At 38.2% G+C, this 15,762-nt stretch overlaps 1 protein-coding gene across 3 annotated transcripts in view; it reads right to left on the bottom strand.

Annotated features, from left to right (window-relative positions):
• ARHGAP5 (Rho GTPase activating protein 5) overlaps positions 1–15,762 on the bottom strand; it is an 81,369-nt gene that overhangs the window by 13,472 nt on the left and 52,135 nt on the right. The window contains exon 4 of one of the 3 annotated variants that reach the window (XR_007475937.1): positions 8,172–8,356. The exons of the other annotated variants lie outside the window; for them this stretch is intronic. The gene's annotated coding sequence lies outside the window, so the exon portion shown is untranslated. The remainder of the gene's footprint in view (positions 1–8,171; positions 8,357–15,762) is intronic. 3 annotated transcript variants of the gene reach the window in all.

Raw genomic sequence — 15,762 nt, 5'->3', positions numbered from 1 at the left:
GGGTTTTCCTTTTGCTTCTTACGTATCTTAGACCAGGCAACAGAGAAGCCTGCAACCCAGAAGTACCAATGAGCACAGGCAAAAAAATAAAAACAAAACACCACTCAGAAAACCAACAAGAAAAGCCAGTTCTCTCTAGTGAAAGGATTGGGAAAGGTGCAGACTAGGAGGCAAAAACATTTTTTACTGTTACTGCCCTACTACAGCCAAACGCCATGGAATCCACTCCTCCTCATCCACATCAGTGGAACCAAGTAGGGAGACTAGAATTCTACCTCTGCCAGCAGTAACAAAGGTGCCCCTTCCCCTCTCTAGAGTGTCAGCAAGGACTGAATGGCAAGTCTGAACTTCTACTACCACCTTGAGGTAAGAGGTACCCTCCCCTCTTCACCATGGTAGTCAACAGAGGCTGGTAGAGATCAAGTGGGGAGGGGAGTCCAATCTTCCAGCCCCACTTTGTAGTAATGAGGCAGCTGCACTTCCCCTGCCTGGTGCAGTGTCAGAGGAGGCCTGCTAAAATAGATTTAAATAAGATCCAAAGTTTCACAGCATACTATCCAAAATGTCTAGAATACAATAATAATAAAACTAAAATCATTCATCATTCCAAGAACCAAGAAAGTCTCAACCTGAATGAGAAAAAACAATTAACAGACACCAATACAAAGATATCAGTTGTGGAATTATCTGACAAGGATTTTAAAGCATCATAAAACACTTCAGACTTCCGGGAAGATGGCGGAAGAGTAAGACGCGGAGATCACCTTCCTCCCCACAGATACACCAGAAATACATCTACGCGTGGAACAACTCCTACGGAGCACCTACTGAACGCTGGCAGAAGACCTCAGACCTCCCAAAAGGCAAGGAACCCCCCACGTACCTGGTTAGGGCAAAAGAAAAAACTAAACAGAGACAAAAGGATAGGGACGGGTCCTGCACCAGCGGGAGAGAGCTGTGAAGGAGGAAAAGTGTCCACACACTAGGAAGCCCCTTCGCGGGTGGAGACTTCGGGAGGCGGAGTGGGGGAGCTTGGGAGCCGCGGAGGAGAGCACAGCAACAGGGGTGCGGAGGGCAAAGCGGACAGATTCCAGCGCAGAGGATCGGGCCGACCGGAACTCGCCAGCCGAGAGGCTTTTCTGCTCGCCCGCCAGGGCGGGCGGGACTGGGAGCTGAGGCTCCGGCTTTTGTCGGAGCGCCGGGAGAGGACTGAGGTTGGCGGCGTGAACAGAGCCTGCAGGTCGTTAGTGCACCGCGGCTAGCCGGGAGAGAGTCCGGGGAAAAGTCTGGACCTGCCGAAGAGGCAAGAGACTTTTACGTCCCTCTTTGTTTCCTGGTACACGAGGAGAGGGGATTAAGAACGCTGCTTGAGAGAGCTCCAGGGACAGGCGCTAGCCGCGGCTAAAAGTGCGGAGCCCAGAGACAGACATGAGACGCTAAGGCCGCTGCTGCCGCCACCAGGAGGCCTGTGTGCGAACACAGGTCACTAGCCACACGCCCTTCCGGGGAGCCTGTGCAGCCCGCCACTGCCAGGGTCCCGGGATCCAGGGACAACTCGCCCGGGAGATCGCACGGCGCGCCTCAGGCTGCAACGTCACGCCGGCCTCTGCCGCTGCAGGCCCGCCCCACACTCCGTGATCCTCCCTACCCCCCCGGCCTGAGTGAGCCAGAGCCTCCGAATCAGCGGCTCCTTTAACCCCGTCCTGTCTGAGCAAAGAACAGACGCCCTCCGGCGACCTACACGCACAGGCGGGGCCAAATCCAAAGCTGAGCCCCTGGGAGCTGTGAGAACAAAGAAGAGAAAGGGAAATCTCTCCCAGCAGCCTCAGAAGCAGCGGATTAAAGCTCCACAATCAACTTGATATACCCTGCATCTGTGGAATACCTGAATAGTCAACGAATCATCCCAAATTAAGGAGCCCTGTGGATGAAAGGCTCTTGGTGCTGCAGCCAGGAGTCAGTGCTGTGCCTCTGAGGTGGGAGAGCCAACTTCAGGACACTGGTCCACAAGAGGCCTCCCAGCTGCACATAATATCAAACAGCAAAAATCTCCGAGAGATCTCCATCTCAACGCCAGCACCCAGCTTCACTCAACGACCAGCAAGCTACAGGGCTGGACATCCTATGCCAAACAACTAGCAAGACAGGAACACAACCCCACCCATTAGCAGAGAGGCTGCCCAAAATCATAATAAGTCTACAGACACCCCAAAACACACCACCAGACGTGGACCTGCCCACCACAAAGACAAGATCCAGCCTCATCCACCAGAACACAGGCACTAGTACCCTCCACCAGGAAGCTGACACAACCCACTGAACCAACCTTAGCCACTGGGGACAGACACAAAAAACAACAGGAACTACGAACCTTCAGCCTGCAAAAAAGGAGACCACAAACACAGTAAGATAAGCAAAATGAAAAGACAGAAAAACACACAGCAGATGAAGGAGCAAGATAAAAACCCACCAGACCTAACAAATGAAGAGGAAATAGGCAGTCTACCGGAAAAAGAATTCAGAATAATGATAGTAAGGTTGATCCGAAATCTTGGAGATAGAATGGACAATAGAATGGACAAAATGCAAGAATCAGTTAACAAGGACCTAGAAGAACTAAAGATGAAACAGGCAACGATGAACAACACAATAAATGAAATTAAAAGTACTCTAGATGGGATCAATAGCAGAATAACTGAGGCAGAAGAACGGATAAGTGACCTGGAAGATAAAATAGTCGAAATAACTACTGCAGAGCAGAATAAAGAAAAAAGAATGAAAAGAACTGAGGACAGTCTCAGAGACCTCTGGGACAACATTAAACGCACCAACATTCGAATTATAGGGGTTCCAGAAGAAGAGAAAAAGAAAGGGACTGAGAAAATATTTGAAGAGATTATAGTTGAAAACTTCCCTAATATGGGAAAGGAAATAGTTAATCAAGTCCAGGAAGCACAGAGAGTCCCATACAGGATAAATCCAAGGAGAAATACGCCAAGACACATATTAATCAAACTGTCAAAAATTAAATACAAAGAAAACATATTAAAAGCAGCAAATAACACACAAGGGAATCCCCATAAGGTTAACAGCTGATCTTTCAGCAGAAACTCTGCAAGCCAGAAGGGAGTGGCAGGACATATTGAAAGTGTTGAAGGAGAAAAACCTGCAACCAAGAATACTCTACCCAGCAAGGATCTCATTCAGATTTGATGGAGAAATTAAAACCTTTACAGACAAGCAAAAGCTGAGAGAGTTCAGCACCACCAAACCAGCTCTACAACAACTGCTAAAGGAACTTCTCTAGGCAAGAAACACAAAAGAAGGAAAAGACCTACAATAACAAACCCCAAACAATTAAGAAAATGGGAATGGGAACACACATATCGATAATTACCTTAAATGTAAATGGACTAAATGCTCCCACCAAAAGACACAGATTGGCTGAATGGATACAAAAACAAGACCCATATATTTGCTGTCTACAAGAGACCCACTTCAGACCTAGAGACACATACAGACTGAAAGTAAGGGGATGGAAAAAGGTATTTCATGCAAATGGAAACCAAAAGAAAGCTGGAGTAGCAATTCTCATATAAGTTATATATATATATATATATATATATGTAGTTTGCTTGAGTGCAGTGTTTTTTGTTTTCTGTACTGAATTCATTAGCATGGGTCGGTATAAAATTTAGCATAGGTCAATATGTAATTTGTAAACTAATAAGGTCTTAAAAGTGAGGAATTAAGTCTTTTAAATTTAATTATTTATTGCAAAGAGCAGAATAGCATACATAAACAGGTGCCTAAGGAAAACTTGTATTCTAATATGGAACTCTCATGAACACCTTTTTTTTTTCTTCTAACGGTATGATAGTAGGCCATTTGATTATTTTTATGGCTTTAACTTTACAACAATGAAATATTCGTAAATTTTAAAAAGTATTTTTCTTTATTTGATGCGGGTGGGATACTGGAGAAATGAAAGGTCAAACATCTATTGAGGAATCCATACTTGTCTATATATTGTGTACTTTTATTTCAAGAACTGATTTAAAATTCCTAAAAGGATGCTATAATAAGTTATTATGCCATTTTACAGACTGAATTAAGTGAATTTCAGGGAGGTATGAAACTTGCCTAAGGCTATCCAGCTACCAAGCGGTAGAAGTGAGAATTAAATCCAGGTATACCTATAAAAAAAAAATAAAAAAAAAATAAAAAAAAGAAGGCGAGGGCAGCACCAGGGTATGGGGTTGTTAGTTTTATAGGGGTGAGTAATTTCATACGCTGATGAGTGGGAGGAGTATTCCAGCTATTTTGGGGAAGGGGTGGGGATTTCTAGGAATTGAGCCACCGCCCACTTTTTGACCTTTATGGTCATCCTTGGAACTGTCGTGGCACCTGTGGGTGTGTCGCTTAGCTTGCTGATGTGTTACAATGAGTGTATACTGAGGCTCAAGGTCTAGTGGAAGTAGACTCGTCCGCCATCTTGGACCTATTTTGTTCTAATCAGTTTATGTTGTGTCCTCGGGCTATGTAATTCTTTTAAAGGTTGTGCCCTGCCCCCTTTCCTCCTGTTTCATATTGAATATATAATATTTACCAGAGTATGTTTTAATAATTAATACATGATATATTGTATAGTTAATTTATATATCATATATATAATGATATCTATAGGTATTTGTTCTAATAAGTCATTAAAAATAAATGAATATTCAAAAAAAAAAAAAAAACACTTCAGTGAACAATTATAAACACACTTGAAACAAACTTCCCAATAGAAAGTTTTAGCAAAGAAACAAACATAAGGAGGAACTAACTGGAAATTTTAGAACTAGAAATACAGTAACAGAAACAACAAATTCACTGAATGGGATCAATAATAGAAAAGTGATGACAGAGTAATGATAATGAATAAATGAACTTGAAGACAAATCAGTAGAAATTACCCAATCTAAAGAAATTAGACTAAAAAAAAATGATGAGCCTCAGGGATTTGTGGGACAATAACAAAAGATCTAATATTTGTGTCATCAGCCGAAAACCTATCTCTATGTTCAATGGGAAGTTTCTGAAAGCACTTCTGAAAGAGACTCCATTTGATAAGGCATTGTATTGTTCTGATCCCAAGGAGAAAAAAAGAATCAACAGAAACGCAGAATTTGTCAAATTTATCCCTGGACAAATGTCAAGGTGCTTGTATGGGACAATATGTTAATTCTAATTTTTTATATTCAGAAATTCATGGTCATAAAGGTAGCAAAAATCCACTGATAAAAGTGTCAAAGTTATTAAATCCAAAGTTTTAACTTCAGTGAAGCATGGCAGATACCACCAAATAACCAAAATTATTATCATCTACAGTGGGACAAAATAACATCCTATCCCAACAGATATGATGCACTTAGAAGGATACAACATTACTTTGGTGGTATTTCTAACAAAAATGCATAATTTGAATCTAATAATGAGGAAACAGTAACCTCAAATTGAAGGAGAAATAAAAAGTTCATTTGTACAGTAAAATGCCAACCAATAAACATACAAAAAATGAGAGACTAAAAAATAATCATCAACGGAAGCTAAAACTAGTGGCTTAAAGTCTGATAGTCTCAAAGTCAAGAAAAACAAAAGAAGCTGAGCAACTCTCCCAAACTAAAGGTGTTAAAAACGACATGATTACTAAAAGCAGTGCCCATAGATTAGATCCTGAAGTGTCTGCCTAATAAAGAATTAAAAACACCCAAAATGTCAATAATGCTGAGGTTGAGAAACCCTGACATAGTGATAAGCATTTATTTGCTAAATGAAAATTATAAGGTGCTTAATCATCCATGATAAAAAATCTTGCCTTCCATTCACTAATAAATGAGTGACTTTAAAAAAAAAAAAGAAGCAGCCAACTCAATTATCTAGATGTGAATTATACAAGTTTAACTTTGACTTAAATCACCCAAAGTATCTATCCTGGGCCTCCAAGTAATATATAGGTATTAAAAATCTATACCAATATTCCAAAACTAAATTTAAAATATGTTTGAACCAAATATCATCACCCCTTTTTCCTTCATTAGAAAGGTAACTAATCCTTACACTACACAGAACTCTTGATATCTGAAGTTCTAAAATGGTCTAAGTTCTCTTTGAGTTGCTAACAGATACAAGAGTTTCACTGAAGTCATAAAACAGATTACAAATGGTAAAGGAGAAGTAAGGTGTGTAGATAATCCACAAGTTAGATTAATATGTCCATGGGAAGTGACATCAGCAAAAGAGATAGAGAAAGGAATTTTGGGGCTTGGTTCCCCCATAAAAGCAACTAATGAGCAGCCAAAAAGTATCAGAATCAACTTCTGCAGAACCTCTGGAATCTAGTAAAAAAATTACAACCACCATTAGAAGGCTTGCTGAAGAAAGAAGATTTAAGCTGCCCACCTACCATTCCCAGTGCCACTCTAGACGGGCAACAACCATAAGGAAGGCAGCCTGCACTCTGGGTTTAGGTTTCAAGTGCCAGAGGGAGCAACACAGATCTTATTCTCAAAGAACTGTAGTTGCATATTTTGACCTGTCTGGTGGCTCCCAGAAGAAAGAGCACAAGGGCTTACCTATGTTTCACTATGTTAAAATATTCAAAACCTCTTATTTTCAACAAAAAAATTAAGAGGCATGGAAAGAAGCCAGTATGACCCATTGTAGAAAAAAAAGAAATTAATAGAAACTGTCCATGAGGAAACCCAGTCACTGCACTTACTAGACAAAGACTTTAAATCAATCTTTAAAGGTGTACAAAAAGCTACAGGAAACCATGAACAAAGAACTAAAGAAAACCAAGAGAATGATGACTTAACAAATGAAGAATATCAATAAATACAGAGAAATTATTAAAAGAACTAAAGAGAAAATCTGGAGCTGTAAAGTATAATAACTAAAATGAAAAATAAACTATAGAGGTTTAACAGCAGATTTTAGCAGGCAGAAGAAACAATGAACTTAAAGACTGGTTAATTGAGATCATCCAGTCTAGGGAGCAGAAAGAGGAAAGAATGAAGAAAAATGAACAGAGCCAAAGAGACTTCTGGGACTCCGTCAAGCATACCAACACTAGCATACAAACTTTCCCAGAGGGGAAATGGAGAAAGAAGAATATCTGAAAAAATAATGGCTGAAAACTTCCAAATATGAAAAAGAAACCTACAAATCTATACATGAAGTTCAATGGACTGAAAACAGGATAAACTCAAAGAGACCTACATAGGACAAAGGAAATAATAAAAAGTAAAATGGATATAAACAAAATAAAAAGTAGAATACAAAAATAAAAAGGTAGAAAAACAGAGAATCAACAAGGATGTTTGCTTTCATTACTTCTAATAAACACTGTACTGGAGTTCTAGCTAGATTAGGCAAGAAAAAGAAATAAAAGGAATCCAAAGCTTAAAAAAATTAAGTAAAATTAGTCCTAATTGCTGATGAAAATACTTACTAAATATAAGAACTGACACCATAAAACTCTTAGAAAAAAACACAGGAGTACATTTTCATGTCAATGGGTTTGGCAATGGATTCTTAGATACAGCACCAACACATAAGAAACAAAATAAAGATAAACTGCATTTCAACAATATTGAAAACTTTTGTGCATCAAAGGACATTATCAAGAAAGACAACCTATAAGATGGGAGAAAATATTTGCAAATCATTTATCTGATAAGGGTCTAGTACCCAAAGTAACTCAAAGCTTTCCCACTACGATCAGGTACGAGGCTAGGATGTCCCCTCTCACCATACCTTTCAACATCTGGTTGAAAGTACTGGAAGTTCTTGTACTTGCTAAAGCAATAAAAGGAAATCAAAGGTATACAAATTGGGAAAGAAGACATAAAACTATCATTTTTCACAGATGACATGATTGCCTATGTAGAAAATCTATCTGCCAAAAAAATCCTTGAACTAGTAAGTGATTATAGCAAGGTTGCACGATACAAAAATCAACTTCTTCCCTTATATACCAAGGAATAAATGGACCTTGAAATTAAAAACACAATACCACTTACATTAGCATGTCCCAAAATGAAAATTTTCTAACAAATATGTACAAGATTTATATAAGAAAAACTACAAAACTGATGAATGAAATCAAAGAACTAAATGCAACTGACCCTTGAACAATGCAGTAGTTCATCCATGTATAACTCATAGTTGGCCCTCTGTATCCACTGTTGCTCCACATCCACGGATTCAACCAACCATGGATTGTGTAGTACTATAGTATTTACTATTGAAAAATATCCAGGTATAAGTGGACCCACGCAGTTCAAACCCACGTTGTTCAAGGGTCAACTAACTGTAAATGGAGAAATATAACATGTTCATGGAAAGGAAGACAAAATAGTCAGGTTGTCAGTTCTTCCCAACCTGATCTACAGATTCAATGCAACCCCAATCAAATTCCCAGAAAATTATTCTATGGTTATCAACAAACTGATTCTAGAGTTTACATAGAGAGGATAAGACTTAAAGCCAAGACAATATTTAAAGAGAACAAAGTTGGAGGATTGACGTTACATGACTTTAAGATTTACTATAAAGCTACAGTAATCAAGACAATATGGTATTGAGGAAAAAAGAGGGAAATATTCAATAGATCAATGGAACAGAGTAGAGAGCCCAGAAATAAACACCCATTAACAGTCAACTAATCTTTGACACAGGAGCAAAGGCAATAAGAACAGAGCAAAAACAGTCTCTTCAACAAAAGGTGCTAGAAAAATAGGACATTCATATGCAAAAGAATGAATCTAGACACAGACCTTCACCCTTGACAAAATGAACTCAAACTGGGGACTTCCCTGGTGGTCTAGTGGTTAAGAATCTGCCTTCCAATGCAGGGGACGTGGGTTTGATCCCTGGTTGGGGAACTAAGATCCCACACGCCATGGGGTAACTAAGCCCACACACCGCAACTACTGAGCCCGCGCACTCTGGAGCCTGCATGCCTCAACTACTGAGCCTGTGTGCCACAACTAGAGAGAAGCCTGCACGCCGCAACGAAGAGCGAGCATGCGTGCCACAATGAAAAGATCCTGCATGCTGCAACTAAGATCTGACACAGCCAATTATATATATATAAATATATATATATATATATATAAAATGAACTCAAAATGGATCACAAACTTAAATGTAAAATGGAGAGCTATAAAATTCCTAGAAGACAACATAGTAAAAAACCTAGATGACCTTGGCTACAGTGATGCCTTTTTAGATAAAGACACAATCTGTGAAAAAAATATTGATAAGCTGGACTTTGTTAAAATTAAAAACTTCTGCTCTGTGAAAGACAACATCAAGAGAATTAGAAGACTAGTCACAGACTGGGAGTAAATATTTACAAAACACACATCTGGTAAAGGACTGTTATCCAAAATATACCAAGAACTCTTAAAACTCAGTAATAAGAAAACAACTCCAGGGCTTCCCTGGTGGCTCAGTGGTTGAGAGTCCGCCTGCCGATGCAGGGGACACGGGTTCATGCCCCAGTCTGGGAAGATCCCACATGCCGTGGAGCGGCTAGGCCCGTGAGCCATGGCCTCTGAGCCTGCGTGTCCAGAGCCTGTGCTCCTCAACGGGAGAGGCCACAACAGTAAGAGGCCTGCATACCACAAAAAAAAAAAAAGAAAAAAAGAAAACAACTCCATTGTAAAATGGGGCAAAGACCTTAACAGATACCTTATCAAAGAAGATCTATAGATGGCAAATAAACATATAAAAAGATGCTCCACATCACACGTGACTAGGGAATTGCAAGTTAAAACAACAATGAGATACCACCATTAGAATGGCCAAAATCTAGAACACTGACAACACCAATTGCTGACAAGGATGTGGAGAACAGGAACTCTCATTCAATGCTGGTGGGAAAGCAAAATGGTACAGACACTTTGGAAGACAGCTTGGTAGTTTCTTAACAAAATTAAATGTCCTCTCCACACTTCTACTGCCAGGGGACTGGGTTCGATCCCACAAGCTGTGCAGTGTGGACCAAAAAAAAAAAAAAAAAAACACCCCCCAAAAAACCCCAAAAAACAAAACTAAATGTACTCTTACCATACCATCCAGCAATCATCCTCTGTTATTTTACCCAAAGGAAGTGGAAACATATCTACACAAGAATCTGCACACAGATGTTTACAACATTTATTTTATAGCTATAGCTATGTTTACTGCATAACTGCCCAAACTTGGAAGCATACAGGCTGTTCTTCAGGAGGTGAATGGATAATTTAACTGTGGTACATCCAGACAATGGAATAGTACTCAATGCCAAAAAAGAAATGAGTTATTAAACCATGAAAAGACATGGAGGAAACTTAAATGCGTATTACTAAATGAAAGAAGCCAATCTGAAAAGGGTACATACTGTATGATTATTACAACTATATGACATTGTGGAAAAGGTAAAACTATGAAAACAATAAAAAGATCAATGGCTGCCAGGGGTGAGGGAGGTGGGGAGAGATGAATAGGCAGAGCACAGAAGATTTTTAGGGCAGTGAAAATACTCTGTATGCTATTATAATGATGGATATGTCACTATACATATGTCCAAACCAACAGAATGTACAACATCAAGAGTGAACACTAATGTACACTATGAACTTTGGGTGATTATCATGTGTCAATGCAGGTTCATCCTTGGCAAAAAACGTACTATTCTGGTGAGTGATGTTGGTAATTGGGGGTGAGGAGGGTTTCACATGTGGGGGGATGGGGGTATATGGGAAATCTCTAAACCTCCCTCTTGATTTTGTTATAAACCTAAAACTTCTTAAAAAAAAAAAAAGATATAGGGCTTCCCTGGTGGTGCAGTGGTTGAGAGTCCGCCTGCCGATGCAGGGGACACAGGTTCGTGCCCCGGTCCGGGAAGATCCCACATGCTGCGGAGCGGCTGGGCCCGTGGGCCATGGCCACTGACCCTGCGCGTCCGGAGCCTGTGCTCCGCAACGGAAAAGGCCACAACAGTGAGGCCCGCGAACCGCAAAAAAAAGGAAAAAAAAAAAGATATAGACATATATAGATACATCAAAGCTTGTAAGGATGAAGTAACACCAATGGAGCGAGAGTCTTTTAGCAATGATAAGTGACACTTCAGGGACAAGAATGTTACAGAAATAAGAAGGCTAAAGGCAGTATTTTTTTTCCTCAATCAAAAACAGTATTTTTAAATATGGGGGGAAGCTATATTAAAAATATATATACATATGTATCTCTTTAATATCCAAGAAAAAGCAACAACAGTGTTCCAATCTTTCATTTTGTTACTTTCTTTACATATAATGCTTAAAAATACGTAACGTAAACATGACATACATTATTTTCATTCCATTTTCAAAATAACAGACAAGAGGCCTTATGTTAATGATAAGGAAACAAACTTAGAAAAGTGAAGTGACTTGCTAAAATTAGAAACTGGGCAAGCCAGGGTCATTAGTTTGTCTCATTCAATATATAAAAGGAAATATTTTTGACATGCTACCCCATTTGTTTTATGCTAGGTGATTTCCTCTCTCTGCATGATTTCTATCACTGGGGTTGGGCATAGCAATTTCATGTCTAGTCATGTTTCCTAGAAAATAAAAATGCGAGCATTGATGTAAACAAAAGGGTAAGTGCCATTATTGACTGTTTCAAGACATATCCAGAAATACGGAATTACTGAATAAACCATAATTATCAAGATGTTAGATACGAAATATAGGTCATAAAAAATAATTCTAAAGTATCTTATCAAATGGAATGAAGTTTTGCTCATATATTAAAAATATTACAAAACCATGTTGAGTTTTCCCCTTTTGAAAAAGCTGTATGTTTAAATGTGTAAACATTTAGAAGAAGAAAAACCTATCTCTTGCTCATGAAATCACAGGTGATTTTTTCAGTTCTATTCCTTATGGACTCATCTGTACTTTTTTTCCTGCTGTAATGAAATAGATAGCTCCTTTCCTTAAAACAAATCAAAACAAACAAACAAAAAAACCCCTGGCTATCAAATATCACCTGTAAGCGATAATCATAGTGGAGCCTGGGCTAGAATCCAAATGTGTGACCTCAGACAAATTACTTAATTTCTCTGGGCCTCAGTTTCTTGCTCTGTAAAACAGAGATAGTAAATGCACACACACGCCATAGAGGTGTGAAAACTAAATGAATAAACTACAGGGAATTCCCTGGCATTCCAGTGGTTAGAGCTCCATGCTTCCACTGCAGGGGACAAAGGTTCAATCCCTGGTGGGGCAACTAAGATCCCATAAGCCACATGGCACAGCTAAATAAATAAATACTTTTAAAAAATTAAATGAAAAAACAACACACTTGTTTTATAGCATACCGAAAGTTTACTATACAAATAGCAAGCATTCAGTAAAAGCTGAATACATTACTAATTATTTCACCTTGGGGATAAAAAGAATAAGGGCTAGAGTGTTTCTTCAGACTTGCACCACATTCATTTTCCTGCTGGAATTTCACCATTAAAAAAACAAAAGAGCTACAGGTATAATCACCTGGTTGTCAATAAAAAAAAAATGACGATTCCATATGTTTCAATCTAACTTTCAAACAAAGTATTTGACATAGCTTTCTCCTGAGAATAGCCTTTCTTTCCCTGTCATAACCACAGAGCATCTTGCATATTGTGTATCACCTTCATCATCCACTATTATTACAATGTTAAACCTGGGTTTTTAATGATATAACAGCTCAGCACAATACAAATTAGTCAATTGATATAAATGTAAATTATAAAAGTCACACTGTAGCACAAATGCCTCCATTCTCTCATCTTTTGCAAAGGTCATGCATTTTTGTAGGAAAAAATAATAAGTGCTAATTCTAGTTTGTTAAATAAAGACTTAAAGAGATATCATTCATGTATAACTACTGGCACAAGGACACACACTTAGGATTATTAAAATTAAGTAGGGTTCATTTTTTAAACGTTTATTAAAAAAGGATTTATTCACATGTCCTCCTAGTTTTAGGAGCTGGGGGTCCCTCCTCTCTTAGAGATTATGGTCTAATGGCTGTGGTGTTTAAAAAACAAAACAAAGCATTGGCTGTAACCCAATGACCAACTACTTCAAAGAAGAAAATGTTCTTGCTAACAGATAAAAATTTATTTCAAAACTAGAAAACATAAAAGGTAACATATTAACATACTAAAAAACCTTAAGGAATTTCTGCTAGAAATAGGCATACTAAAATTATCTAAAGAAAGGCTTTAAGGTCTAATTTATAATTCCTCTTTGCTAGATCAAAAATAAACAAGTCACACTTGAATCATTAAATTCAGATGCCAATGATACCAACTTTTAGCATTATCTGACACAGATAAGGTTATTAAAAGCCTAGAATTTCAAAAGCAACATAAAAAGTCCTTTAGGAAATAATATGTCTCCTAGTGTGATGCATTAAGAAAGACACAACAGGGCTTCCCCGGTGGCGCAGTGGTTGAGAGTCCGCCTGCTGATGCAGGGGACACGGGTTCGTGCCCCGGTCCGGAAGGATCCCACGTGCCGCGGAGCAGCTGGACCCGTGGGCCATGGCCGCTGAGCCTGCGCTCCGCAGCGGGAGAGGCCGCAGCAGTGAGAGGCCCGCGTAACGCAAAAAAAAAAAAAAAAAAAGAAAGACACAACAGCCCTGTGTAGAATTCCAGCCAAAAATGTTTACCTTGAATCTGACCAGGAATCAGAAAAAATTCAGGAACATTCTGCAAAAAAGTGACTTAAAATTTTCAAAGAATGTGTCAGGAAAACATGCGTAAGGCTAGGGAACTATTCTAGATTAAAGAAAACTAAAGAAACGTAACAAGAAATGCAATGCACAATCCTTGACTGGATCCTAAAGTGAAAGAACAAAAAAGTTGTAAGAGGGCATTATTGGGACAATGAAGGAAATTTGATTATAAATAAAATATTAAATAACAGTATTTTATCAATGTTATATTTCCTGAAGGTGGTATTTATACTGTGGTTATGTGGAGGAAATGTCCTTGTTCTTAAGAGACACATGCCAAAAAGATTTAAGAGCAAAGTGCCATGATGTCTGTAACTTTCAAATGGTTTGGGGAAAAAAAAAAAGTTGGGGAGAAATGTGGCAACCCAGCCCCCCATCCAAACTGGTATATCTAGATGAAAGATATATGGATGCTCAATCATACTATTCTTGCAACATTTCTGAACGTTCAAAAGTTTTCAAAATGTGAAGAAATAAAGAAAATATGGGATGGTTACTTCAGATTTGTGGTCACATATTTAACACGAAATGCATGGTTTTTGTTTTTCTACAGCTATAATCTACTTTCTGGTCCAACCACAGAGTAGACAGGGAGTTAGTTTAACCACAGTTGAGGTTTGCCAAGAGAATAACATGGTCAGGGTTGAGGAGGCATGCAAAGGAGTGAATATAAAAATGGATTGAGATATATATAGGTAGGACAAGGAAGTACAGAAGACATTAGGTAATGACATTTAGTGAAAAAGTGTCAGAATAATGAAAATTAGTAGGAGTTCTTCAAAAAAGCAAGTGGGAATGCTTTTAAATAAAATAAATAAATAAAATAAAAAGGAAGTTATACTGACCTTTATTTTAGCAATAAAACAAAGATTTGTTTTACCCATTTAACCTCATTTATTTCATCCATCTTTGGTGTGTTGGAACAACATAATTTTTAGACCAATATTTAAAGAAACTTACCGAGACATTCATCCTTCTAACAGAGTCTTAGCAGAAAAATAACCTCTAAGCTATACAGATAGTTTATTTCTTTATAATTCATTTGTAATAGTGGGGGCATTCCAGATTAACTACATCTACATGCAAATATAAATTTTAGGATACATAGGTGAAGAAATTCTTCCCCTATCTGGAACTTGGTCATCTGATCACCTAACCTGTCATAATTGAAAAAATGGAAACAAAAAGGATTATAAATAGCCAAAAAGATGTACAAAGCCCTTGCACTAAAATATATTATTTCCTTTATAGGAGGAATACCTCCTGTTTTTCCACAGATTCTATTTAACCTAACCAAAAACACAACTTAAACTAACTCTGCCATATGTTTTCCTCACTCACAGCAGATTAGAAGTTGCAAACTGGAAAAGTAAAATAAGATTATAAGCAGCAGGAGGTACACTGACAACAAAGCAGGAAATTGAAAAACTATAAAATCTAGAAAAAAATTTAGAAAGTCTCTAACATAGGAATGCTTCAAAAGATTCTGAAGACAGCACGTTTTTAATACCAGAGAAAACTTTCATTAAAATATCATTCTAAAGGATAAAAGGATAAAGGAAGAAACACTTCCTAGCTCACTGTATGAGGTATTACCCGGATACTAAAGCCAGACAGACAACAAAAAAAAAACTATGGACCAATATCCTTTATGAATACAGATGCAAAAAACTTCAACAAAACACTAGTAAACTGAATGCAACAGCATTAAAAAGATTATATACCATGAGCAAGAGGGACTTATCACAGGAATGCAAAAGTGGTTCAACATAAGAAAAAAATAATCAATGCAACTCACCACATCAATAGAATGAAAGAAAAAAACCCACATGATAACTCAATTGATAAAGAAAAACCATTTCACAAAATCCTTTTCATGATAAAAAATATTCAACTAGGAATAAAAGGTTTTATGGGTTGACTCCGTCTCCCCAAAAGATATGTTGATGTCACAAC

Source organism: Orcinus orca, chromosome 2 (genome assembly GCF_937001465.1).
Source record: "Orcinus orca chromosome 2, mOrcOrc1.1, whole genome shotgun sequence".
Classification (NCBI taxonomy): domain Eukaryota; kingdom Metazoa; phylum Chordata; class Mammalia; order Artiodactyla; family Delphinidae; genus Orcinus; species Orcinus orca.
The sequence above is the reverse complement of the archived record's forward strand: the minus strand, read 5'-3'. Positions and strand labels throughout refer to the sequence as shown.